The sequence below is a fragment of the Hermetia illucens genome, chromosome 3, assembly GCF_905115235.1.
Source record: "Hermetia illucens chromosome 3, iHerIll2.2.curated.20191125, whole genome shotgun sequence".
Taxonomy (NCBI): Eukaryota; Metazoa; Arthropoda; class Insecta; order Diptera; family Stratiomyidae; genus Hermetia; species Hermetia illucens.
The window spans coordinates 103,295,125-103,322,033 of NC_051851.1; the positions used below are offsets into that span (position 1 = coordinate 103,295,125).

The window sequence follows — 26,909 nt, forward strand, 5'->3', positions numbered from 1 at the left end:
GTCAGCTGATACAGAGCAGTTTCAGTTGACCGTCCTGCCCGGTAAGCGTGTTGACACTGATGTAGGGGATTACGCTTTAGAACGTTAGTTCTAATATGGTTGTCTATGATCCTCTCCACTGTTTTGAGAAAGAACGATGTTACGTAAATTAGTCTTACAAATTTAGGGTGAAAAGGATCCTTTTTACACGGTTTCGGAATAAAAGCCACTTCTGCCCGTCTCCATGTCCTTGGTTTATATGCCAGGGCTATGTTGCTCCTTATCACCTTCAGAAGAAACTCGAAGATGATTTCTAGGCCTCTCTGGATTAGTGCTGGAAAAATGCCATCTACTCCGGGTGATTTTAGTGGTTTAAAAGTTCCCACTGCCCACCTTACCCAATTTTCTGAGCATACATTTTTTGCTAGTTTCCAGTTCTCCTTTCTTCTCCTTTTATTCGCTGTTGGGATGTTAGGCAGAATACTGTCACCTGCCGCCGTGGGGTAGGATCCAGGAAAATGAGTTCTGAGAAGCGAGTGTACCCTGTCCTCCCTGGCCCTTTGAGGGTGGGCTATGTTGTTGCTCAGGTGCGTTGTATAGGATTCCCAATCCTTTCTCCTGGGACTCCTTATTATTCACTTTATTTCGGAGTTACCCTAAATGTCGAATCTGATTATTTTGTGATCAGACATAGAGGGTTCATCCGACACCTTCCAACTCCTGACCAGCCCGTTCATTAGAGTATTTCCTAGAGTTATGTCTAGTACCTCCTGTCTAGTGCTGGCCACAAATGTTGGAGTGTTCCCTATGTTATATATTTCTAACTTATTGCAAAGAATAAACTCAAGAAGTTCCTCACCTCTTCGACTTCATGATGGGCATTGCCATCTCAGCTAAAGAGAAGTGGTAACGCCCTTTTTTCACAGTTCTTCACCATTTTAGCGACTTTTTCCGGTGGAACCCGGATGTCGTTTGCTGGGAAGTATCACGATGCCGCGACTGCTTCTCGAGTGCTCCTCCCGGTTTCCAGTGAGACTTGAATAGCAAGAAGGTCCCCGGTCAGGAACTCTGAAAGACATATATATTTTAAATTACGTTTAAGAATTATGCAAGCTCTTGGTTTTCCACAGGAGGAGTTCCAAATTACCTGCATGCTTCCCCCTTGCAGACCGTGAATCTGCCCCGCTACACCCAGGCTTCCTAAGCTAGCACTATTCCAGTGATTTCCTTGGAACTTGCCCTTGCAATTACTGCAGATTCAGTTTTCGCATGATGGACGTTTATCTGGGCTATCTTTGTGCTGACCATTAGCTCCATTATTCTTTGGGGCTCTTCTCCACAGTCGGAGTATCACCATCCTCCTCCGACATGGCGCTTTCCTGTGCGTCGCTGGCCACCCTGAGCCCCAGAAGTCCTAGGTCTAGGTCGTCCAGCTTCTGCTCTTCACTGGTCAGCAGATCTACTTCCCTGGCTGATCCATGCGCCTTTATGGCTTACGAGACTTCTTCGGGGATCTCGGTATGCTTTTCACCCGGTATCTCCTCCGAGATGTCTTTCCTCGGCTTTTTTTCGAATGTCCTTGACCGCATTGGCATAGCCAATGGTAGGCTTACTGATTCACCTTCACCTTCGCCTTCATCCCTGACCTACCCGGGTTTTCTCCCCTCTTTGGTTCAGGTTTGAATTTTTCGGAAACATCTTCTTCATGCGGGCTAATCTCCGCTGCTCTCCGTTTTCTTGACTCTGATAAAGATGGCTTAAGTCAGTCATGAGCCTTCTTGAGGGCCTCTTCTGGTTTCAGGACTTCCTTCAGGTAATGCAGGTATCATTTAGCCCCCGTGCCACTGAGAGCTGTCTCCTTCCTGACGTCTGATATATATATCCCAGACGTGCTTTTGCTTGTCCCTGCTTTTTAATCAGTGGTGTTTGTTGGTTGTTGTTCTCGCAGTATACCTATCTTGACCTTAGTACCACTGCTTGACGTCCCAACTTTCTCCTCTCTTGGGTTTTATCACCTGGCTATCAGTATTTCGGAGATGTGCCTTCGCCTGGTTAACTAGTTTATGTGCGACACGGAGTCCCCCTTGTTTGGTTGTAGTTTTTCTTGTTTTAAGACGGATACTCATTTGATGCCCACGAGTATGCGGGTTAGGAGGTCCGCCGTGTCATAGCCCCGGTAGCATTGTAAGGTCTAACTTACTCACTGAGGCAACCAGGTATTAGTGAGGCTCCGTTTGAATTAATCAGTAAACTATGCGATGAGCACGATTCGCCTGATACCCTGGATTGGGGGAGGTGTATTTCGATTCCCCAGTCTAGATCAGTAACATTTTGTTAATAGTAGGGTCACCTCTTACAGGGTGCGGCTATCACCATTCACTAACGGTCTTGGTAATCGAGAGGTTTAGCCCCCATGAAGAACAAAAAAGCACCAGGACCGGATGGTATTCTCAACAAAGTGTTGAAATTCGAATGTAAATACAAGCCGAAATTACTACTCGACGCTGGAAAGTTGCGAGATTTGTACTGATCACTAAGGGCAAAAGCGACCGCGGGGTGTCGTCAGCGTTTCGTCGCTCAGTATGTTGGACACAGCAGAGAAGCCGATCAAGCCACGACTGACTGACGCAATATGTGCTGCGGGGGACTACGGGTGGAATGGATACCATTGAGGAGGTGGTCCAGGCGGCAAAGCTGGGTGAGGCGCACAGTCGCCATTTTTGTGAGTGGTGCTTCTTGTGATCCCCGACGTAAGAAGCTTTTTTAATTCCGCGAAGTTTAGCTCCAGGTGCTAATTACAGATGTTAAGGGACTATTTAAAGGACCGCTTCCTACTCTACAAGACCCGAGAAGGACTGCGCCGAATGAAGGTGACATCGGGGCGGCTTTAGTCCGAACTTTTGGAATGCCTTATACGAGAGTCTTCTATGACTCGAGATGCTTGATGAGTCGCACCTGGTGGGGTACGCAGATGATGCTGCAGTACTGAGCAAGCTCAGCGCACATCGGGAATGGTGATGCGACGAGCAAGCAGATGTATGGCAGAGTATGGAATATCCCTAGCTCTGGATAAAACTTAGGTCGCTATTCTGACCGAGGAGACGGTCCTCACAGTTCATTCTATTCAAGTGGGTGAATCCATAATCTTGACGCAGCCAGGCTGTAAAATACCTAGGCGTCATGATAGACACGAAGATGAGATTCTTCGAGCCGACCCGCGACACCGTAGACAAAGCTGCAGCTAGAATGTTTGCGGTTTTCCGGCTGATGTCCAATGTCGGAGGTTACTTAGCTAGTAGGCGTCGCTTGCTGATGAGCGCGGTTCAGTGCGTCCTCTTTACAGTTTCGGAATATGAGTTGACTCCCTTAGTAAATACGCGCTAGTACAAAGACGGAGGTCTGCCAGTTTTTGACCACTTATTGTACCGTCTCGGAGCCAGCTGTAATGGTGATAGCGGGAGTTATTCCGATCGCTTTGCATGCTGCCAAACGAAGGCTTATAAACCTCGGAAAAGGCGAAAGAAATAATGAAGCTGCCACTTGTGAGGAGAGAGCCTGTACCCTCTGCGCATGGCAGCAAGAAGACAAAGAAGGAGAATCAACAGGTAGATGGACTGCGCATCTCAAAAAAGACCTGTGGCCGTGGTTCAATTGAAAGCTCGGTGAGGTTGACTATTACTTAACCCAGCTGCTCAGCAGGCATGGGTATTTTTAATCTTGCCTGCACACAATCGAGAAATCACAGTCGCCCGGCTGTATTTATTGCAAGGACGTGATGGGTGATGCCCACCCATCTTTTTCTTCTGCAGAAGGTGGGAGCGCCATCGCCATCACCTTTCGATGGAAGAGAATCTTGGGTTGCCAGATACCATAATTGAGGCCATGTTGCACAGATAGGACACGTGGATAGGATGGATAGGAGCTATACCAGGGTAGCGGAGGGTACCTGGGGGCCCTTCGGGGTCCCCGGGATTCCTTCGTGTACTGAATAGGCCTGGCCTGAGGTAAAGTGTTAAATGGTTCCGGGTTTGAGTCCTGGATACTACCCGGTAGATTGTCTGGACTTTGTGCGCAAATGCACAATCCCTCTAATGCCAAAAAAAACGGTGATTACAATTTCACGATTACCATCTGTGGCGCGTATACGGTAAAGAAATGAATTGTGCGATTAGCTGATGTAAAAGTGAGCTTCATCAGCTTCTCATTAAATTTCACAAATTCTTCAACGCTGACATCATATTGTGCGCGTGGACGACCGAAATAGAGAAAATTATAGCCATTTTTAGCGCGTTTGCGTTCTGTGTCGCAGCTTATGAGTTTCTCGTATAGCGTGAATATCAAATCGCTTCTTCCGGAGGGCTTCTTGTGAGTTTGTTCGTCTTTCCAATAACCGTACCAATATTTGCTTGGTTTGGACTATTTTACTTGCGTCCTGATAGCGTCCATACGTCAAGAACCCCTGCCAATTCCGCAACACAACCGGGGTCTGATCGACGACGTCGATGGAGGTGAACATCCAAGCATTTTTCCGAGGCTTTATGCCGTGTCTACACGCTTTTCACTTGCCGGAAACGACAAACCTTCAACAATATTTACCTTTGATTTTGCGTATCAACATCATCATCATGTGCAAGTGCGTTACACTAGCCAAAGACGTGCAACGATGCTGTAAACTAAGTTGTTGGTTGGCGCGAGATTGCACATGATTGAGCAAGTTGCGGTTGCCGCAACGTGATTTTTTACCTTCGGAGCCGTTCGGAAATTATAGTGTTAAACACGTAATAAGTCACATGTCAGATCTCTCTCGAAAGCGCATATTGAAAATCTGCTGCCACCATAGCTAAAAATCTATCAAACGAAATTCTTTGAAATTTTCACGACTTGTTCAGAACATATTTCTACGGTCCGCAAACTAGGATAATTGGGATTCGTTCAGTAGTTTTTTTTATTCATTGGAAAAGTCATGAAAAAACACCAAAATTCACAAAAAAAGTTTAACACGGCACCAAAAATTTAGTTTTTAATATTTTTCAATAATCCTAGTTTACGGATTGTAGTTAAGTCTGCACGTTGAAATGCCGTTTACTTTTTTTCTTTAAGATGATTGTAACGCTCTCTAGCGTGGCTGCAGAAAAACACCTTTTTTTGGAAATGAATGTATAAATTGCTGTGTATTTCAATAATGAACTATGCTATCTGGCTGGAAAAATTAATACGCATGCTCAAGATATTAATAAATATATGGTGAAAAATTCGTATTGGTATCTTTATCCAATTCTTCACAAAAAAATTTCGAAAAAAAGTGAAAAAACGGCCTTCACACGGGATGACTCCCTTAAGCTAGTGCAACATATTTGCCGCTTGCCGCAACCAAAGCCAGAGCTTCCATAAAGATTCATTTAGGATTAATGGCAATTGATCTTATTGCAATCTGTGAGCAAATGATTCTTCAAAATTCCTCCGTAAGAAAATTTGTGGATGTACACAGGGGAATGTATATTTTTATTCTTTTGTTTCTGTTTTCGGGCATGAGCTTTTTGGAGAGTTGTTGAATGATCTAAGCCACTTACTCAAAGCCAGTGAAACCAATAAAAGTTTTAAATACAACAGTGCGGTGTGGGAAATACAGTGGAATCCTGATAATCCGTACATCGATAATTCGTATTTTCGGCTAATTCGTACAAATTTGGTGGCCCCCAGAGTTAATTTTCTTTATTTTACACTGCCAATAATTGGTAATCCTGATATTTCCTACTAAATCGCCAGTCCCTTGTAACGAATTATAGGGATTCTATGTACTGTATTATATTTACAATATAGGTATTGTAGATATATTAAAGAAGAAATTTAAGTTTCATTTTTAAGGAGCCTTGGGTCGGAGGCAACCGAACCATCAAAGGGCTCCAAAGCAAATATGATCAGGATAGACCTATAGCATGTACCCTCGCGAGGAAGAGTCCGCGTATTTTTTTGTGTCCGGACCTGAGTTCTAGCGACCTAGTCGTGGTGAAACCTGAACAGGCGAGGGCAGAGAACGCATATATCCCTCAGAAGGAGAAATTGAAGCCTGTACACCCCTCTATGTCTGCAAGAGGATCTTTGCAAAGAAATCAAGTCTCCAGCCGAGAATGGTTCTCCGGATGTACACCGCTGTGGTGCGCCCAATCCTAACGTATGGCTCTTTTGTATGGTCACAGGCTTTGAGCAAAAAGTACAACTGAACGAAGCTTAATAGAATTCAAAGAACCATGTGTACAGATGCTACTGTAGTCCTACCCGGCAGATGCTCTCAATGTACTGTTGCATCTCCTCCCCATAGACCTCCACAATATGTTGTAGCGTGCAGTGCCGTCAGACTACGTGAGTCTGAATGCTGAGCAGCGAAGTCCTACGGCCACAGTAACATCCTAGACGAAGTACCTCGGGAAATGGGATTATGCCACACGCATGCTGAACTTCACGAGAAACTTTGAGGTGACTTTCCAACCAGGGGAAAGTGGAAGACCGGCGATGTGTTGCAAGGTTAAGGAACAGTATTCTTTACCGATGGATCAAAGATGGTTTGGGGACTCGGCGCGGGGTTTTCTCGAACAGTGTATCCGAGCCGAATGGTCCCCCGATACTGAAAGTCTGTCGATGGCTGGAGCGTGATCCGAGCTCCAAGCGTAACAAAGCCATTTTGACCGGCAGCTAAGCGGCTATCTAGGCCTGGTACTCAGCGACGACATCCTCCAGGCTGGTGGGACAGTGCAGAGACGCGCTGAACAGTTTGGGTGGCACGCTCAAGGTCATCCTCATCTGGGTTCCGTGGCATAGGAACATAGAGGGGAATGAGCGTGCTGACGGATTGGCCAAGCGGGGCTCTGCTCTTGGGAACCTTTCGGCGGGTACAGACGGTGTCCCACTGGCGGTTGTCAAGGGTGGAGTCTACTCGCACTGCTTAGCAGCCGCGGCCTTCACATGGTGAAGGTTTACTAGCTGTGCCAAGTCAAGGAGGATTTGACCCACTTATAACATAGCCCGATCACGAGAGCTCCTGTGCCACACGCGTGGAAATGCATTCAAGATTGCGACGGTCTGCACGGGGCTCTGGCCCATAGGGGACCATGCCGCCAGGCTCGGCATACGCTATAATTCGCATTGTCGAAGCTACGGAGAAGGGGGGCGGGAAAACCTTCAAGCACTTTCTCTCCAATTGCCCGGCTTTAGCTAGAGTCAGGCTACGGACACTGGGTAAACCATTCTTTGTGGACCTCAGAAAGATTTCTAGCTGCAGGTTGGAAGAGCTGCTTTCCTTCATGAATGCTACGGGCTGGCTCTCATAACACCAGTCACGGTCTTAAGAGTTTGTGGCATCAAAGGGCGCATCACAGCGCTAATTGGGCTCATCGAAACGGGCACTAATACCTACCTACCTTCATTTTCAAAGTTAGTAAACAAGGCCAAGCTACGCCTGAAATTTAAATATTCTCATGACCTCGTTAACTATATGTATTCCTGGTCCCTATGCAGAGTTTCATTTTGAATGTTGGTACATTCTAAATGGTATATCCGCTGATCAGATTTGAAATATATCTGTTTAAGGACTGGTTCTATATTTGTTAAATAAAGCCTTTAAGTTTAAGATTGCTTTCCTTTCCGTTCTGCAGTTTGTTTGCCATAGTTCACTATGTTTCTGTTCAATTAGTTTGTTGATCTCTACATGACAGTCAGTACATTTCTTATCTAGCCCGTAATGAGCAGAAGTACTTTTGCAAGCTGCCCATTTTATTTTCACTGTTAATATATTGATTTCTTCCTTCAGTTTATAAGCGGAATTCCTTTACGTTTTAGCCTCTGTAATTCTTTCGCTATTTTGCAGTCTCTGAAGTGAGCCATGTGTTGGTCCTTGCAATTTGCACACGTTTGTTGTCGAGACATCTCGATGATTCATGACCAGCAGTACATTTCACAGGGCTTAGATTTTAATTACAATAACTTTGTGTGTGGTTGAATCCTTGCCATTGGTTATAATGCCGCATTCACATATTTACTAAGCCTTAACAAAAAGACTCAAGTGCCAACGAGTGGACAGTGTGTTTCGCTTGGTTGGCAGCGCTTGTTGACGATCTGGCGCTTCCACACACTCGCCAAATCTTAACAAACCGTCGTAACGTAAACGGTTGGACAGGGTGTTTGGCTTGCTATTTGTACGTTCGCTAGCGCTTGCCGCTGATCCTGTGGACTGTCGGTTTTTTGGCACAAATCAAACAAAGGGGACCCGGGAGCGCAAAACAAAGAAAATTAACTCTGGAGGTTGGCTAATTCATTCGAATTTGCTGGCCCGCAGAATTAATTTTCTTTATTTTGCACTCCCGATAATTGGTAATTTTGATAATATACTGATAGGATCATACTCGATGTTATAGCCTACATTGTTGCAAAATTTCGTGATTCTAGGATAAACCTAAGGGGGGTTTTGCGGTCATTTACTGAAAATTATAGTATTTGAATATTTGAGCAGAAGTCGCTATGGAGAGTGCTTCGGAGCCTAGACACCAATAGTGGCGCTTTCTTAATTTTTTTTAGATATTTCGGAAGTGAAGTGAATTTGCTCCATATTAAGACCACGCTATCTCCCATTTAGCAAGTCATATTGCTAAATTTTTCACCTAACATAATGGGACAATTTCTGTCAACTTTGCAGGTTTGTAAATTTAGATGAAAAATTAATTTTAATTTTTTTTATCTTCAAAGTGATGATGACTTTTGCAAAGAATATCCATCTATAAGAAATTTTATATAGATTCTGAAAATGATGTCAAATCTGAGATTAATGATTGAGGGAGTGGAAAATTGTGATTTTTTGAGCAGGTCAAGCTTTTTGAAACTATTCACGAAAAATCCTATAACTGTTTAACGGTAAAAGATAGAGTTCTCATTCCATGGACCAATTTTCCTCAAACAAGTGGTACTATTTACTATTAAAATTTATACTATCATAATCATAAACTAGACTTGTCGGGAACTCTGGTGACGGCTACCCGAAACGTAGCACTACATCACCTAACAGCTTAAAACCCTTTGAATCGCGCTACTACCTAATAAATACAGGCAGTGAAGTCACGGTTCTCCCCGCATTGTTTTCTTGGTGCTTCATTATAGTGGATTCCTATCTCAGGCGTTGACTTCCCGTCTCACCAACAACCTCTTTTAGGTCATCAGAAAAAACCTCAACAGCTTTTTCTTGGTTTTTGATGACGGAGGGCGGACTACGGGCTTGTCTGTCGGAAACTTGCCTTCGCTTCTACCAGGAAAAGCGGAAGAAATTGAAGCTGGTGATGTTGACACAACTGGTCAAATTCCAGTATATAGAAACATATCGATGCAGTCCGGACACCGTGTACCTGAGTCAGTTCCCAGCCGATAACGACGGAAGGAAGGTGAAGTTTCTTGAGAAGGATAACATTGACGTCAACGTCATTAAGTGTGGCGATATCGGCGGAAGGTGACAACAAGATGGTAAACCCGGTGAGATCTACACTAGATGCAACTGACTTTTCAGTTTGTGGCGTTTCACATTATACTACACTTATGACAGCAAACCTAAAGGTTATTCAAATTAACCTGCAGCATGCCAAGGTCATCCGGATAGCTGAGTGGTTAGAGCACAAGGCTGTCGTACGGAAGGTCGCGGTTCAAATCTCACTGGTGGCAGTGGGATTTGTATCGTGATTTGACGTCGGATACCAGTCAACTCAGCTGTGAATGAGTACCTGAGTCAAAATCAGGGTAATAATCTCGGGCGAGTGCAATGCTGACCCCATTGCCTTCTATAGTCTACTGTAGTGTCCCGTTACGGTCTTGAATGAAGTGCTCTAACACACTTCAAGGCCCTGATCCAATATGGATTGTTGCACCAACGATTATTATTATGCCAAAGCCGCTTCTTATCTACTGGCAGCAAGGCTGGAAAAATTGCAGGACTGTCTTTATATATTTCTTTTGTAATATATGTCGTTATTTCGGCTTATTTTATACTGGGAAAAAAGACTAAGTTTTGTTTTCTAAATGCAAAAGAAAAAGTTTTTATTGCTCACATACCGATATTTCCAGGAAAAGTTGTCAGCAAGTTTTAGTCTGCTTTATATATTTCTGGTAGAAAAGCAATGGGTTCGTTTTAACAAATTCTATAGTATAGAACCAATAAAGGGGACTAGGATCTTCTTCGATGAGAGATGCTTGAAACCGAGCGTCTGCGTGCTAATGTCAAAATTGTTAGAGGCAACCATGCTGAGGCAATTCTCTTCCAAGGACCTAGTTACGGTCAATTTACAACACCAGGTTAATAGCAAGAGGAGACATGTTATAGTTGCCTCTATTTACTTACCCTATGATTCTTTGTGTCCTCCGCCAACGCAAGAACTAAGTGATTTGGCAGTGTATGCGGAATCAAGGGGTCTTGAACTATTAATAGGTTACGATGCGAACGTTCAGCATATTTGTTGGGGCAGAAACAAATGCAATCTTAGAGGAGACAAGTTGTTTGATTTTATCACTTCGCGAATGTAAGTTGCGCCGCTACGTTCGTGAGGCCAAAAAGAAGTGAAGTAATTGATAACAACCTGCACTAAGTTATTAGGGTTGATTAGCGACCGGTGAGTGCTAGATAAAGTCTGACTCTCAGATCATCGTTACTTAGAATTTAATCTGACTATTGCAGGCGAAGAGTTTATAATACAAATGCGGCAACAAGGTGCAGCTCCCTAGATGACAGCGGACTCCGCTCCACTCCGCTTGAGTGTCAATTGGAAATTCTGAATCGCACACTTTTAGAGTGACGAATTCTAAATCGTGCTTGCAAAAGCAATAAGGATGAAAATTGGCTAAACTTCCGGAAATCACAGTGTGAAAAGGCTCGTAAAATGTTCGAAACGAGATTCCTTTAGAGCATACTGTGAGGAACTGGAAGATGAAAGGGAGACCTCCCGGCTGTGCTGAGTCTTTAATAAGCATGACTCCACCAAGGTGGACTCTCCTAGAAAACCATAAGCAACTTTCAAGTTGAGTCTATACAGCCTCTCTTGGAAGTACATTATGCGGAAGAACATGTGTTAAAAGTGGGAGGAAACCTTTCAATACGAAGGTGTTGCCAAGTTCTGTCAAACAAAACCCATGCATACACTCACTGAATTCGTGGGATTTCATAGTTATGTTTTTATTTAAATTTACGTGGATTTTAAAGGGGGCTCCCCATATATATAAAGGGGAATGTTGTTTTTTTTGTGGTATCAAATGAAAGGCCTCCTTTCTCCTTCCATGTATAAAGAATCCACTTCTCCCCAGCCCTTTTTAAGCCTTTGCGTAAAACCTGGGACTTAAACATTATTGTAAGTGTAAGGCAACCTTAGTTTACTTCGGGTTAAGGCAGTTTGTAACAGTAAATGAGTTAGAAAACGCGATGGGAGAAGCATGGTCGCAAATCGACCCGAATTAAATCAGAGATTCGCTAAGCAACTAATATGCGTCTATTCATTATCCGTTTCTGCTCTGAAAGTGTCCTGTGATATACATGGGTTGCCCTATAGCTTTGTAGTAGCGACCAGTTCTAATTATTTTTCTTTTTTAAATACTTTGCATTTCTATTAATGTTCAGATTTATATTATATTTAATGGCTTTAATATTCAATCCAATAAAGACAATAAATTTACATTATTAGTGCTTGTAGTTTTCTCAATCTTGGTCTCATGTCACACGCACTTTGTAGTGGGGTGTACTTAACAGGAGGGCACGATTGCCACTGAAAGATACAAAATTCATTAAATATTTTTTAAAAAAAATCCCAACTTCTAATCATTTCTTTAATGAAATGAACTTACATACTTTGGGTTGTAATCTGGTATGCCCATTTTTTGCTTTGTGTTTCTTATAGCAAACAATAGATCGAGAATTGATGGGACTATTCTTCCGGTTCCTAAGTTTGATTGACTTTCCAAAGAACATTTCATTTTCGTGCTGCACGCAATTCCTTTGATGGCGGATTCATTTCTGGAGCTAATCTCTTTTCATTTGTTTATAATTTATCAATCAATGTCTCCAGCCACTTGTTTTCAACGTACTTTTTATATGTATTCAATGTCGCTTTATTGACTTTTAATTGAAGTGTCCAAATTTGTTTTCAAATACCGGCTCAAATGATCTCAATTATATTTGAAAGATTACTATCATTCATCCGTGATGAAGAAAGTTCCGTTTTAATCGTTCTTATTTCCGCTTGAGAATCATACATTTTTTACTTCACCTTAGTAGAGAGATCGATTCTACCTGGAGGAAAACAATCAGAGAGGTATACTTTTTAAATATGGAAGCTGTACAAAGAGGTAGTTACTCTAGATTTTTCCTTTTATTTTTTGCAGTATATCTTGACTCACCATTAGATAGTCTATATTTGGGATAGTGTTTGCCTCAATAACATTGACAAATTGCCACTACTGGTTACTGGGAGACACATTTTCATGGCTATTTAAATTTACCAAAAAGCCCAAATTTGTGGCGGTGACCGGAGTTTCGATTTTATTGCTGATAAGTTTTGGAATTTAGAAAGGAAGAAAGAAAGAAAATCTTCACTGGGTCATATATTCCAACATGAGGGAATTTTACTCACTAGCTATCCAGTTTGAATCTATACAGTAAGTTTATTCATCCATGCCTTCTTTCTGTTCACCCCTTGATGCTGGGAGTCAACCTATGGGTCCATCGACAATTTTCAACCCAATTTTAAGGTTTTGTGAAAAAACAAAGCCTTAATAAAATCCGGTGTCCGGATAGCTGAGTGGTTAGAGCGCAATGCTGTCGTACGGAAGGTCGCGGTTCAAATCTCACTGGTGGCAGTGGAATTTGTATCGTGATTTGACGTCGGATACCAGTCGACTCAGCTGTGAATGAGTACCTGAGTCAAATCAGGGTAATAATCTCGGGCGAGCGCAATGCTGACCACATTGCCTCCTAGTGTACCGTTACGGTCTTGAATGAAGTGCTCTAACACACTTCAAGGCCCTGATCCAACATGGATTGTTGCGCCAACGATTATTATTATTATTAATAAAATCGAGTCAATGTCTGTCTGTCTGTCTGCCTGTCACACGCATTTGGTGGAATTCCCACGCATACAGCGAGTGGCATAAATTTAGGTGGAGTTTAAAGGGGGGCTCCCCATACCTGCAAAGGGGGAATTCAAACAATTTAGTCGTGTATGGTATCAAATGAAAGGTCTCGATTTGTACTTTCCGAAGCTGACATTAGTTTTGACTTGAATTGCAAAGTCCGTGAGTAAGGAGTCAAAATGTACGCACTTAAAGTAAGACAGGATTCATTTTCGGAATCCGCCCAACCTAAAAATCCGAAAAAAATTAGGGTGATGCACTTAGATGAAATCTAGGCCTCAAAATATGTCCCATTCCGATATCTGCTCAAATAAACTTACCAATAGTATATTGCCAACTTTTAGAAATTTACTGAAAAACCCCCCTTAAATTCATTCTAGGTTTTCCGAATTGCACCAGCATAGAGAACAATATTTTGTATATACGTGCTAAATTTCATGGAAATCTGGCCATTAACGCCAAAGTTATAACAGCTCAAACTTGGCAATTTCGCACGAATTAACTGCTTCCAAAGCCATGCAAATAAGATGCTGACGTCAATTAACGAGAATAATTGACATTCGAGTGAAATATTAAAATCCCATTCAACAAGAATCTAATTCTCCCCAGCCTTTTTAAGGTTTTGTTTGCAAAACAAGAAGTCCCCATACATGTAAAAGTGGGTGTAAAATTTTTTTCACCAAATATAGTCATGTGGGGTATCAAATGAAAGGTCTTAATTAGTACTTTCCGAAGCCGAATTTAGTTTTCCGATTTGTTAAAAAGGCGGGGATTGACAGGGGTGAAAAGTGATGATTTCTTTAACGGACCCATTCTCAGAAACTACTCAACCGAAAAATCAGAAAATCATGAAGCTGCCTCTATATGGTGCCCAGACGTCAAAATACTCCCCATATCGATATCTGCTCAAATTAAGTTAATAATAGTATATTATGGTATTTTTGGGAAAATTGAGTAAGACCCCCCTTAAGTTTACCTCAGAGTTATAAGTGAGTATAAAGTAAGTGGTAGAGTGGTAGTAGTATAAAATACAATATGAGGCATGTTATCTCCAAGTTTGATCAAAATCATACTATTAGTAACAAAGTTACAGTAGTTCAAAGCTGTCTTTACCGTGTAAATTTACAACCCGAAATAAATCTGACATGCTAAATGCATATTCTTAACGGGCTACGTATAAATGGGATTGTTCTACACGCAAATATACTCACACAAGAAACAGACAAAACATTTCAAACCTGAAGCGTCCAGCTTCCGGTCTCCCAACTTATTTACATTTGATGTAGGTTACATTCTCGGCATTTGCTAATACATGGGTTTCCATCAAATGATTTATTTAAATCGCTTTCTAAAAAGTAGAGGGCCATGGAATTTTAAGCTATGTGACACGGAGCTGTTGTGCACACGGCGCTCCTCACCCCTTTTTCTTTTTCTTCATCCTTTGTCCCGTTCACAAGCGGGGTCGGCTCGTCGTGATCGGTTTCGTCATTTTATTTTATCAAATGCCTGATCAGAATTTAATCGCAAGTCTTTTAAATCCCGATCCAGCGTATAAAGCCCCTAATGTTTCGGCCGGCCTTTTGGTCGCATACTATCGACTTCGATGTTCAGACCAATCTTGTTAAGTGAATTCTCGTTAGTGCAAATTACGTGAACCATTGAAGACGCCTCTCTTGTAGTTTTTCCATGATCGGTGCAAACCGATATCGATCGCGGATATTCTCATTTCAGACGTGCTCAAAATGTGTCACGCCCCCAGTGCAATGCAACATCTTCGTTCCCATTACCGCAAGAGGCCGTGCATTGTCTTTTATGTTCGGCCAATACTCAGAACTAGAGAGTTGTGGAATGCCACTTCATCCAGGTTGCGTTAATGCGTGAAGCAATTTCATTACGCAGTTCTCAATTGGCTGATAGCGTTAACTCGAGATATTTAAATCCCTGAGTTCTGGCAATGGCGTTAACCTGCTCAGAACTGAACGATCAGAGGAGGAACCGGGCCCACCATAGATTTGCGTCACTTCATCGGCCAAAATTTCGATCGGCATCATTCCAGTGAGCGCGCATTCTTTGGGCATCGGATGTAGTAACTGGCGGAAGATCCCATCCACCAAGCATGGCTCAAACAAGCCCATCAAATTAAGAGCTAGTTTAAGGGCTTTGTTTGGTATACCGCCAAAGCCCAGTGCTATGTTGTCGTCGATCTTACTCCGCTATGTAGCTAGCTGGGTGGCTTAAATCAGATGGTTCACTATTTGGCCCGAAAGTTCGGCCTTCTGATACCTGAGTCACAAGCCATCGCGATGTATGCCGTAATATGGAAGGCTCTGTGAGACTATGCCTAGTACACTGTCCTGGTCCAACCACATTTCCGTATATGTCCATTCGTCAATTGCTTTCACAGACCAACCTAAAGTTCTCTCCATTCTTGGACGTACAGGTCCTCGGCCGCTCCATTTGTTGTTCAGGTTGAAGACGGTCTGGTGGTCGCACAGTGAACAATGCTCCAGGACATATCACGTCTATTTATTTACTTGCTTGTCCGTCTGTTTGCTGGCTTCTGATACGAAATTTGGTGGGAAGGTTGAAATTACGAATCTACCCACATGCAGTGCATAATATCGTTCTATCATACTTTCAGCTTAAGAGGGTCCCTATATATGCAAACTGCGAAAACATGGGAGTTGATCGATGAAGGTAAGAATCAAAGCTTGTACTGTTGTGCTGACGAGGACGGTACATCTACGCACTTGAAATCCCATGAAGTGCAGTGTAGCATGCACAATGAGAAAACGAAATCCACCATTGTGTTGATTATGGGAGTAGAAGCAGCCGCAAATAATAATGATTATTGCATACTAAATCATAAAAGAACTTGCTTTTGATCGCAAATTTTCCGATGTTTCAGTCAGGGATCGTCCGTAATAAGAAGGTGGATGAAATATAGTGCAGTAAGTCACCGTAACAGTTGGATATGGTCTGCTTCTTCAAATAAAAAGCGGAGTAAATCGATGTTGTTTCTGCTAAGCTGCTACTTCTACTCGTGGGGGCGAAATTGGAGGTATATTTGCGTTCTTTTTGCTGTCCTAACGATAATGTTACTGGAATGCATCAAACGAAGTATTATTGATCGACAGAGTGCGGCTGGGTTGAATCCTTCTGTAGTGACTACGTTAAACTCCTTCAAGTCATTAGAGAACAGTATGCGGGGTCCAGATCCCCACTCCATCTGCCTTTTATCAATTTGGAGAAAGGTTCCTACGATAGGAACAGGGAATGAGTAATCTGTGGAATGTTCTATTCAGGAGAGTTTTCGGAGAAACTAACAGTTATTATCAGAGTGACATATAGTGGCACAAAATGTTGCTTGCAGGTAAAATTTTGGAGGAATTTGAAGTTGAAAGCGAAGTTCGCCAGGGTTGGATTTATCCTACGGTAATATTCGAATGGCATTTTCCATACAATCTTGAAAACGTAGAAGATTTCAAGGGACAATGACATCTTTGTTCAAATAATTCGACCAAGCGGATGACACCCGTTTGCTCTCCCTTCAAGTCATCAACCTTAGCTAAATAGCTCTGGATTTGAAGAAAGGAAAAGGTCGGGTCGGCATGTTTCCTATCTGTATTAATGGGCAAAACATGGACCAATTATTTATATATAGGAGAATTTATTATGGCCAACGACACTGAACTGAAAGATATCTAATGGCGCATTAACAACATCAGATCCGTCTTCACACTTTTATCCGGGACAGTCATCTTAAAATCAACATCAAGTTGAGGTTGCTCCGCCGAAAAGTTCTCGCTTGCTATACGCGAACGCTTTGAGTTTTTGTCATCAATTGCGTTTTCTAACACGATTTTGAGCTGAGATTTGTTAATCAGAAAGCGGAAGTTGCAAAATATAGGTCACGTATGAAGAAAGGGGCACAATTCCATTGCTAGCTGCGCTCCGTAATTGAATCCACTATTTCAGAGTGTCTGCCTAATAACTACATTGGGCAGAACAGCCGATAAAGAGGTCAAATTTCTCGGAAAGTCTTGGATGTAGCTCAACCATATAATCGTTACAAGTAGATCAGGGTACTTTCCCACGGATCTACGTCCGCGTTCTTACAAAGTTATTTAAAGCAATCCCCAACTTCCCTAGATGCGTATCCTAAGATTTTGACTTCCTTAGCTGGTAAATCATATCTATTCCTCTCTAGGCCGTTCATCTGGCATTATTCCGTAGAAAAAGGCAACAAGTGGCTGCTGAAATACATATTCGTAAAGGAAATTAGAATCTGTTTATTTGTTCGAACATGAAATATGTCAATGCAAACACGGGGTATGCTCCAACCGCATCCGTAGGTATCAAAATAGCTTTCAACGAAAGACAGAAAACACCTTGTTCTTCCAAAAAACGGGGATTCTATAAAAATGTCACTAACTTAGGTCGTGAAAATAACCTCGATCTGGAGCAGGCGGATGACTTCTACAGAAGTGTTTGAAGCAAACCCAGCCGTGGCAATTTAGAAGCAGCGTGGCTCCAATCACCCTATGCGTTCATGGGAGACCATCTCCGAAATGACCATGCCTGACGTAACTGAAGTCGACCTAGAAGCGGCGCTTGAAAAGGCAGGAAATTGGAAGACGCCAGAAGTTAGCAAGATTCACAGCTTCCATCTAGTTCAGCAGGGATATCGGCATGCAGCTAGTTTTGGAGAAATCTCGCATAAGAACAATTGTTGGGGGAAAACACCGACAATGGAGTATGCAGCCATAATAATATCTAAATTGAGGATATCGATTCGGACGATGTCTACAAATACGTCGGCATATTGCAAGCAACCACACCTGATATGGCAATAATGAAATGTAAGTTGCTGGGGGAATTTGAAAGGCGTCTGGATCTTGTCCTGAAAACAGAGCTGTTCGGTAAAAATAAAATCATGGCAACCAACACCTTCGCCATTCCCCTCCTTCTATATATATTCGGTTTGATACAGTGGAATAAACCTATTTTGAATCGATAAGGGTAATTTTTGCAAACAATAACATGCACAATAGAGCTGCCGAAAAATTGAGGATCACTATCCCACGTCATCAGGGAGGAAGGGGGGTAATTGATTTAAAAACATTGCACTAAAATCAAGTACATTTTCTTTGTGAGTTTTTCTATGAGAAATAATTTTCTAACCAATTACGTCAAATTACCGTCAAGGCAGATAAAAAATTGTTTCCTGTAAACTTGAAAAGCAGAGAATGAGATCCCATCCCAAATATCACTGCAGTCCAACAAAGGGTCGACATGTGGAAAGAAAAACCCATTCACGAAGATCATATCAAAAATTTGTTGTTGACAGGCATTAACATCGAAGCCTCCAACAAATGTCTAACGGTGTACCATTTTATGAGACTAAAGCCCAAAACACTGCAAACGGTATATCCTTCCTCAATCACCAACTCCCGTTGTAGGTTATGCAACTGTGAAGAGGAGACCATCCAGCACATAATATTTGCGTGCGGGATGTTGAGCAGTACCGAGTAAACCAGTCGTCATAACTCCGTCTGCAAGATTCCCCATCAAAACCTTACGTTGAATTATAACTGATTGGCAACCTACACAAAGAGGGGTTGACTATTTTGATGAACTATTCAACAGCCAAAATATCGGTGAGTTATAGGTCCCATCAACTGAAGACGAAGGACAAATGCTGCCACCACCAAGTACAGAAAAAACAGTCCGTGCAATCTACCGGCTTAAAAACCGTAAATGGTCAGGAACCGATGGAATGGAATTAGCAAGGTCAGCACCAAAGAACAAAGAACCAACAACACCAAATCCCATTGGTCAAACGAAAATAATGAAGATTGGAGGCTATAACTTTTAGACTTTGAAAATATCTCTTATTTAGGGTCGAAAATCGCAACCTATAACAGCTATGACGATGAAATTCACGCACGGTTGTTGGCACCCAACAGAGCCTATTTCAGTTTACAAAAACTATTCCACTTGAAACGTCTCACTATAGGGTTAAAACTCTTTCTATACAAGACAATGATTTTGCCAATCCTCATGTATTCCTCGAAGACTTGGGTTCTTAGCAAGAAAAATTGCGAACTCTTGGTCGCGTTCGAGAGAAGAATCCTCCGAAAAGGAGTACCTTATTAAGGCAGGCTTAGACCGGATACCGGTTGTTGCGCCGTTGATGATGATGAATCCCGTCGCTGAAATTACCGCCGGGAGTCTATTCATATCGCACGCCAAAGGGCCCTTCCCGATTTTTTCCTGCTGTTTTTTAGCAGTGCTTCGGACCAACGGTACGGCTGCATCGATTATGAACACGCTTTGAGAAGCAGAATTATATTGGATGTATTATGATTAACACTGTGGTCGATGGCAATAGTGTGATCCCACAATAGTTAGACCCGATCATTCTCCAAGATTCTCTGCGGAGTATAAGTATACTATGGATGGTATGTTGAAACTAGGTTATACTTCAACGTAAGGTTTTGATGGAGAATCATACAGACGAAGTTTTGACGATTAGTGGACTGCAGATGTTATGTGCTGGATGGTCTCTTCTTCACAGTTGCATAACCTACCACTAGAGTTGGTGATTGAGGAGTTGTGAAGTATGTTCCGGGTATTTTTTTTGTTGGGAGCGAAGCATCCTAAAGTCAGGAATGTTTTGGTCTCATGGAATAGTACGCTGTGGTCACCTATTTGTGGAAGGCTTCGACACCAACACTTGGCGACAAAAAATTTTTGATATGACCTCCGTGAATGGGTTTCTCCTTCTACATGTCAACCTTCTGTTGGATTGAAGTGGCATGCGACATGGGATTCCATTCTCTGCTTGTCAAATTCAAAGGAGACAATTTATCATCTGCCATGAACGTAGCCTGATGTGATTGGCTAGGGGATTGTTTCTGATAGAAAAATTCACGATAGTGATCCTCAATTTTTCGGCAGCTCTATTGTGTATGTTGTTGTTTGCAAGAACTACCCTTACCCGTCTATTGACAGATTCTAAATCCGTATTACTTCACTGTATCACACCGAAAGTATGTAGAAGGACGAGAATGGCGAAGGTGTTGGTTGCCATGGTTTTACTTTTTCCGAACAACTGTTTTCAGGACAAGGTCCAGACACCTTTCCCCCAGCAGCTTACATTTCATTATTGCCACAGCAGGGGTTGTTGCTTGCAATAAGCCCTGTCCGGATAGCTGAGTGGTTAGAGCACAAGGCTGTCGTACAGAAGGTCGCGGTTCAAATCTCGCTGGTGGCAGAGGGATTTGTATCGTGATTTGACGTCGGATACCAGTCGACTCAGCTGTAAATGGGTACCTGAGTCAAATCAGGGTAATAATCTCGGGCGAGCGCAATGCTGACCACATTGTCTCCTACAGTCTACTGTAGTGTACCGTTACGGTCTTGAATGAAGTGCTCTAACACACTTCAAGGCACTGATCCAATATGGATTGTTGTGCCAACGATTATTATTATTATTATTATTAATAAGCCGACGTATTTGTTGGCATAGCCCGAATTCATAACCTCAATTTAGATTTTATTATGGCTGTATCCTTGGTTGTCGGTGTAATTTCCCCGAAGAATTGTTTTTAGGCGATATTTCTTCAAACCCAACTGCATGCGGATATTCATGTTGAACTTTACGGTGATGTCCAGGAAAGAGGGAAGTTGATTCTCATCTTTGGCATACAATTTTTTCTCGTCAATATACATTAAATGACTTAATGTACATTTCGACAATATGCCATGTGTAATTTGGAATCCATATTTGATTTCATGCAGAAGATGGGATAACGGATTCAAAGCCAAACAAGACGACAGTGGACTTAGAGAGTCGCCTTGGAAGATGCCACGCCTGATTGGTATCTCTCCTGATGTTTGTGAGGATACCGATAGATGTTCCCAGGAGACTCACTGTTCTCGGGTGGAAAACCACATTCGGGTTGATTTTATACAGGCGTAATACTTGTTTCATTCATTGGAATTCGGAACACTCATTTGTTAAATATGATGGTTTAAAAATTGAATTCTCACAAGGCGGAAAAGAAAACACGGTGACGTCAACGAGCAAGCAACTTGAATCTCATCTACATGAAAGCATCCGGTTTAGTGTTTGTTACTTGTTACTTTTCAAGTAATCAATCAGTTTTTAACAGGATAGTAGTAAATTGATACGTGAATGGACAATCCTTCAAGTTATTTAACAAGCCATATAGAAAATTCTGACACTTTTACCTGAACGGCAACAAAACGTACGTTTCTGAAAGATTCACAGGCTGCTAAAACAAGTCGGGAAACCGGAAGCTGGGCGCTTCAGGTATGAAAGGTTTTGTTTGCTTCTTCTGTGAGTATATTCGAGTGTAGGGCTATCCCATTTGTACGTAGCGCGTTATGTATATACATCTAGCATGTCTGACTACCCACTCTAGTGTGATATTGATATTTAGTTGCAGTAAATTTACAGGGTAAAGTCAACTTTGAACTACTGTAACTTTGTTACTAATATGATTTTGAACAAACTTGGGGATAATGTGCTTCATATTATATTTTATACCACTACCAAGTTTTATAAATCTGGGATAACCTTAAGGGGGTTCTACACAATTTTCCCAAAAATATGGTAATATACTATAATGAACTAAATTTGAACAGATATCAATATGGAGAGTATTTTGAGGCCTGGGCACCATATAGAGGCAGCTTCATGAATTTTTTCAGATTTTTCGGTAGAGTAGTTTCTGAAAATACTCTCCACTCCCCCCACTCCCCGCCTTTTTAACAAATCTGAAAACTAAGACCGGTACTAATTGAGACCTGTCATTTGATATCCCACATGACTATATTCGGTGAAAAAAATTGTTTCACCCCCCTTTTACATGTATGGGGACCCCCCTAAATCTCATCTTTTCCGTCTGTGAAGTCGCTCCTCCGCTCGATGGAGTTCGTGAGAAGTCTGCGCGCGTGCCCGCGTTCTTTGGAAATGCGGCATTATTCGTTCCGTTGCTAGCTTACATTCATCGTCAAACGAGCCTTTCCGACTCTTTTTGTGGCTGGGGCCAAGTATGTTTGTGGCCGTATTTGTGATAACGTCCTTCAGGTGGTTGTGAAAGTCATTTGTTGATGCTTCATCTCCAGTATCTCTATTGACTGCGGTTATTGCGGCATCCATTTTCCTCTTACAGGTGTTGCGGAGGCCTGTGTTGTGGATGGTTTCAGTGCTAACTCTGACCTGATAGTCAGAGGAGATTCTGGGTGGTGTTATTATTCGAGCTCGGAGCACCATGCCAACGAGATAGTGATCCGAGTCTATATTGGCCCCCCTATATGTTCTGACATTCACCATCCCACATAAATATATAGGAAGATGATAGCTATCTTAGTGTGTTCACAAATGGCAGAAAACCAAATGGTTAACAAAATAAATAGGCTCAGGATCGCCAGCAGAAATATAGCTCCATATCATTATATTAAGGGGATGTTTCGCTTGTTTTTGGATGAAATCATCACAATAGGGCTCTTGGAGATTCCCAAGCAAATTTTACGGATTCTGTTGGAGTTTCTAGTTTCCACTAAAGATAGATAGAAATAGGCAAATATATATCAAATAAAATATTTGAAAGATATTTCCTCCAAATTTCCTTATCATGAAAAGCGAATAGATCAAATTAACCACGAGGTTAGCTTCAACACTTCAATCAATTCAATATTGTAGAAATTCGTTTGACAGTTTCCGGTTATTGGAGTCATAAACTGGATTCTTATATACATAACATTAGATGTACACCATAAACTAAGTTATCTTCAAATTTTCGTAATGAATAATAGTCCACAATTTTTGTGCTCGGTGTACGTAATTGCCTTGTCATCATGTATAGGAGTATATTATTTCGAATGAAAACTGTCGCCAGCCATGGCATTTCACTGTCGATTGAGTTGGTACTCGTAACATTGGCTTCATGCTCAGCTCAATTTGCGAATGTTTCACTCCGGACCAGTTTCTGGAAAAGTTGAATCAAGTGGACAAGTCTGAGAATGGAAACTTGCACTGGCATTAACCTACAGACGGTGAATCGTAGTCTGTTTTCTGGTCATTCTACCGTCATGGAAAGCGAGAAAGGCGTTTGCAGTGAAAATTTGCGGTTTCTAGCAAGTGTAAGGGAAATTCGCAGGCAGAAGGCAAAAATGCAAGTAAACTGTATTTGTGCTACATCCTATAGTTCTACGTTTGATTTGCAGTAATGAAGGTAAAAGTTTGCCATCATATTTACATTTTTTCTAGGATGCGTATGTTTGTTGGATAAACCAATGTTGGAAGTCCACAAATTAATTAAACTTCTAGTTTTCTTTGAAAATGTGATGTTGGCTTAAACTATTTGGGGTAAGTATACATTATCGTTAGCCCCAAAGGGTTCTACCATCATAATTTGCAGCAAATACAATCGAGCGGGGTATCAAATAAGAAGTCTCGGCTAGTACTTTTCGTAGCCGGTTTTAGCTTTGCCGCTTTGTTGATAGGCGGGTAGTGCGGGAGCTATAAAATGATCACTTATTTCACGGACCTAATCTCAAAATGTACCCAACTGAAAAATTTTGAAAAAAAGTCACATAGCTGCTTCTATGCGGTGTTCAAGTCTCAAAAAGCCTGCACACTGATATTTATTCATATTAAGTTAATAATAGTATGTTACTGTGTTATCTTAATTGAATAGAAATCCCTTTCAAGTTTCTGCAAGAGTCATCAAAATCTCGATAATTATATCATCATCATACTATTGCTGACAAACAACCCAAAACATTGAATAATAATTTCCCGCTAAAGTAAGTTGTCTGGCATGTTAAATTACAAGCTATGGAACAAATGGAACAAATATACTTATACCAGAAATACAAACAAAACATTCATACTTGCTGCCGGTTTTCGACCTGTTTCATAACCAACCTCCAATGTCCTAATGTCCACATCCATATAAGTGCCAATTTTCATTTCAATGGTTATCGTAATTCCGCTTAGACATTTTAATTAAAAATCCTGCAATCCTAACATCCCGGCTTTTTGTTGTTCTCTCCTTCTTTTTCACCTTTTTTGTTCTAGTTTTTTGTTACGGATGATGGTTTCTGTTTAAGATTTATCAGGCGCCTCCGAAAAGGCAAAAAGGACGAACAACAATATATTGATTGCCCCATGCTCTCAATTTAAGACGACTTTGAACCAAATTGACCACGTGGTGATCGAACGCCGCCACCTGAGAGGTGGCTTGGCCTTGATGAACGTAAGAACATAAAAGCGGGCCAATATAGACTCGGATCACTATCTCGTTGTTGTAATGCTCTGAGCTCGAATTAAAACACCACCTACAAACCCCTCTGACAATCAGGTTATCATTGATACGGCCACAAAGATACTTGGCTCAATCGCAAAAAGAATTGGAACGGCTGGTTTGACGACAAATGTAAGGAAGCAACGGAACGGAAGAATGCTGCGTACCGAGTAATGCTGTATTCTCAAAGAACGCAGGCACGCGCAGAGAATTATCACGAACTCCGTCGTGCAATCCACTGGCTCAAAAACCATAAGTCACCAGGAGCCGATGAATTACAGCCGAATTGGTTAAATATCGAGGCGACCAAGTGGTTCAACTTGTGCTCAAGGTATGGGACAGCGAATCAATGCTTGACGATTGGCAACGAGACATTAACTGTTCCATACATAAAAAGGGGTATATCACGCAGTGCAGCAATTATAGAGGTATCGCGTTGCTGACTACCATCTATAAGATATTCTCCGCTATATTGCTAGGCCGGATAGCACCATACGCCCAGAACTTCTTTGGTCTATACCAAAGAAACTTTAGTCCAAGAAAATCAGTAACAGATCAGATTCTCTCTGCGACAAGCGATGGAAAAATTGCTGGAATATGGTCATCAGTTGCATCATCTATTCATCGACTTTAAAGCCGCCTATGACAACATAGCCAGGGTAAAACTGTACACCGCGATGAGAGCATTCGGTAACCTGACGAAGTTAATAAGACTGATTAGGCTGATCCTGACCAATGTGCGAGGCCAGATCAAAATAGCAAGATCACTCTCGAGAACATTCAACATCAACAACGGTCTAAGACAAGGGGGTTCCCTATCATGCATCCTCTGTAACCTGGCCATCGAGAAAGGTATTCGCGATGCAAATGTAAATGCGAGACATCATCCAGTTCAAGGCGACCCAACTACTCTCTACTCTACTTGACATCATAGGAAGAACAACCTGAGATGTAAAATCTACCTTCATCCAGATCGAGCAAGCGCGCGAGATTTTGGGCTGCACATTAATGAAAAACGGAAGAACCAACAACAGCGAATTGCACTGGTCAAACGAAAACAATGAAGATAGGAGACTACCACTTTGAGATAGTTGAAAATTTCTCCTATCTAGGGTCGAAAATCACAACCGATAACAGTTACGACGATGAAATCCGCGTCCTGTTGTCGGCTGCCAACAGAGCCTATTTCATTTTACAAAAACTGTTTCGCTCGAAACGTCTCATCATAGGGTCAAAGCTCTTGCTGTACAAGACTAACATATTTCTCGGAGACTTGGGTTCTTAGCAAGAAAAATTGCGAACTATTGGCCGCGTTCGAGAGAAAAATCCTCCGAAGAATTTTTGCCGCCTATATGACGGCGAAATCTATAAGCCATCCTACGACCATCAGGTTTGGATACAATCCGACTCAATAGGTTGTGATGGGCAGTTCACCTAATCCTTATGGATGAGGATGATCTAGTCCGGAATGTCTATAAGGGCAATATCTATGGTAGAAAAGGAAGACGAGGCAGACCCTGCCTGAGATGGAGTGATGACGTAGGTGAGAACACCAGAAAACTTTTAGGGATATTGAATTGGTGGATCTCAGCGCAAAACTGGGGTGTCTGGAGTTCCATATTAATGCAAGTCTAGACCGGATACCGGTTGTTGCGCCCTTGATGATGATGAAGTCTCCAGGGCTGTTTGTTTCCACTATTTCTTGTAGTCTAGTGATCTACACGAGCTTAGAAGCTAAATAAGTCGAGAAATCGGAAGCTTGATGCTTCAGATATAAAAGGTTTTGTGTTTCCCTATGTGAGGAGCATAACGTAGTTCTCCATTGGCTGATAGCATTGACCTGAGATATTGTATTTAAATCGCTCAGTTCTGGGCAGGTTACTACCATTGTCAGAACTGAGCGATTAAAATATCTCAAGGGGCAGGTTACTGTCATTGCCAGAACTCAGGGATTTAAATATCTCGCGTCAATGCTATCAGCCAATGGAGAACTGCACAATGAAAGTGCTTCATGCATTAACGCAACTTGGATGACGTGGCATTCCACAACTGGTGTGCTTTGTGATCAGCCCACGTCCCAAATCTAAAATTTACTGCAATGTTGTCCGTCTGCCGCTCTCTATAGTTCTGAGTGTTGGCCGAACATAAAAAACAATGAACGGCGTCTTGTGGTAATAGGGACGAAGATGTTGCATTGCACTGGTGGCGTGACACGTTTTGATTACGTCTAAAATGAGAATATCCGCGATCGGTAGGGGTTTTCACCGATCGTGGAAAAACTGCGAGACAGGTGTTTTCGATGGTGTGGTAACGTATTTCACGCTAACGAGTGTTCACTTACCAATATTGGTCTAAACATCGAAGCCAATGGTAAGCAACCAAAAAACCGGCTGAAAAAACGGTGGCTTGATACGCTGGATGAGGATTTAAAATCCTCGCGATTAC

General features: G+C 42.0%; 1 long non-coding RNA gene across 1 annotated transcript in view; it reads right to left on the bottom strand.

Annotated features, from left to right (window-relative positions):
• Positions 1-11,686: 11,686 nt before the first annotated feature.
• Positions 11,687-26,909, bottom strand: part of LOC119653074 — a 41,920-nt gene continuing 26,697 nt past the window's right edge. Inside the window, exons 2-3 of the long non-coding RNA XR_005249637.1 lie at positions 11,839-12,283; positions 11,687-11,759 (exon numbers count right to left, since the gene is read on the bottom strand). This is a non-coding gene — a long non-coding RNA (uncharacterized LOC119653074). The remainder of the gene's footprint in view (positions 11,760-11,838; positions 12,284-26,909) is intronic.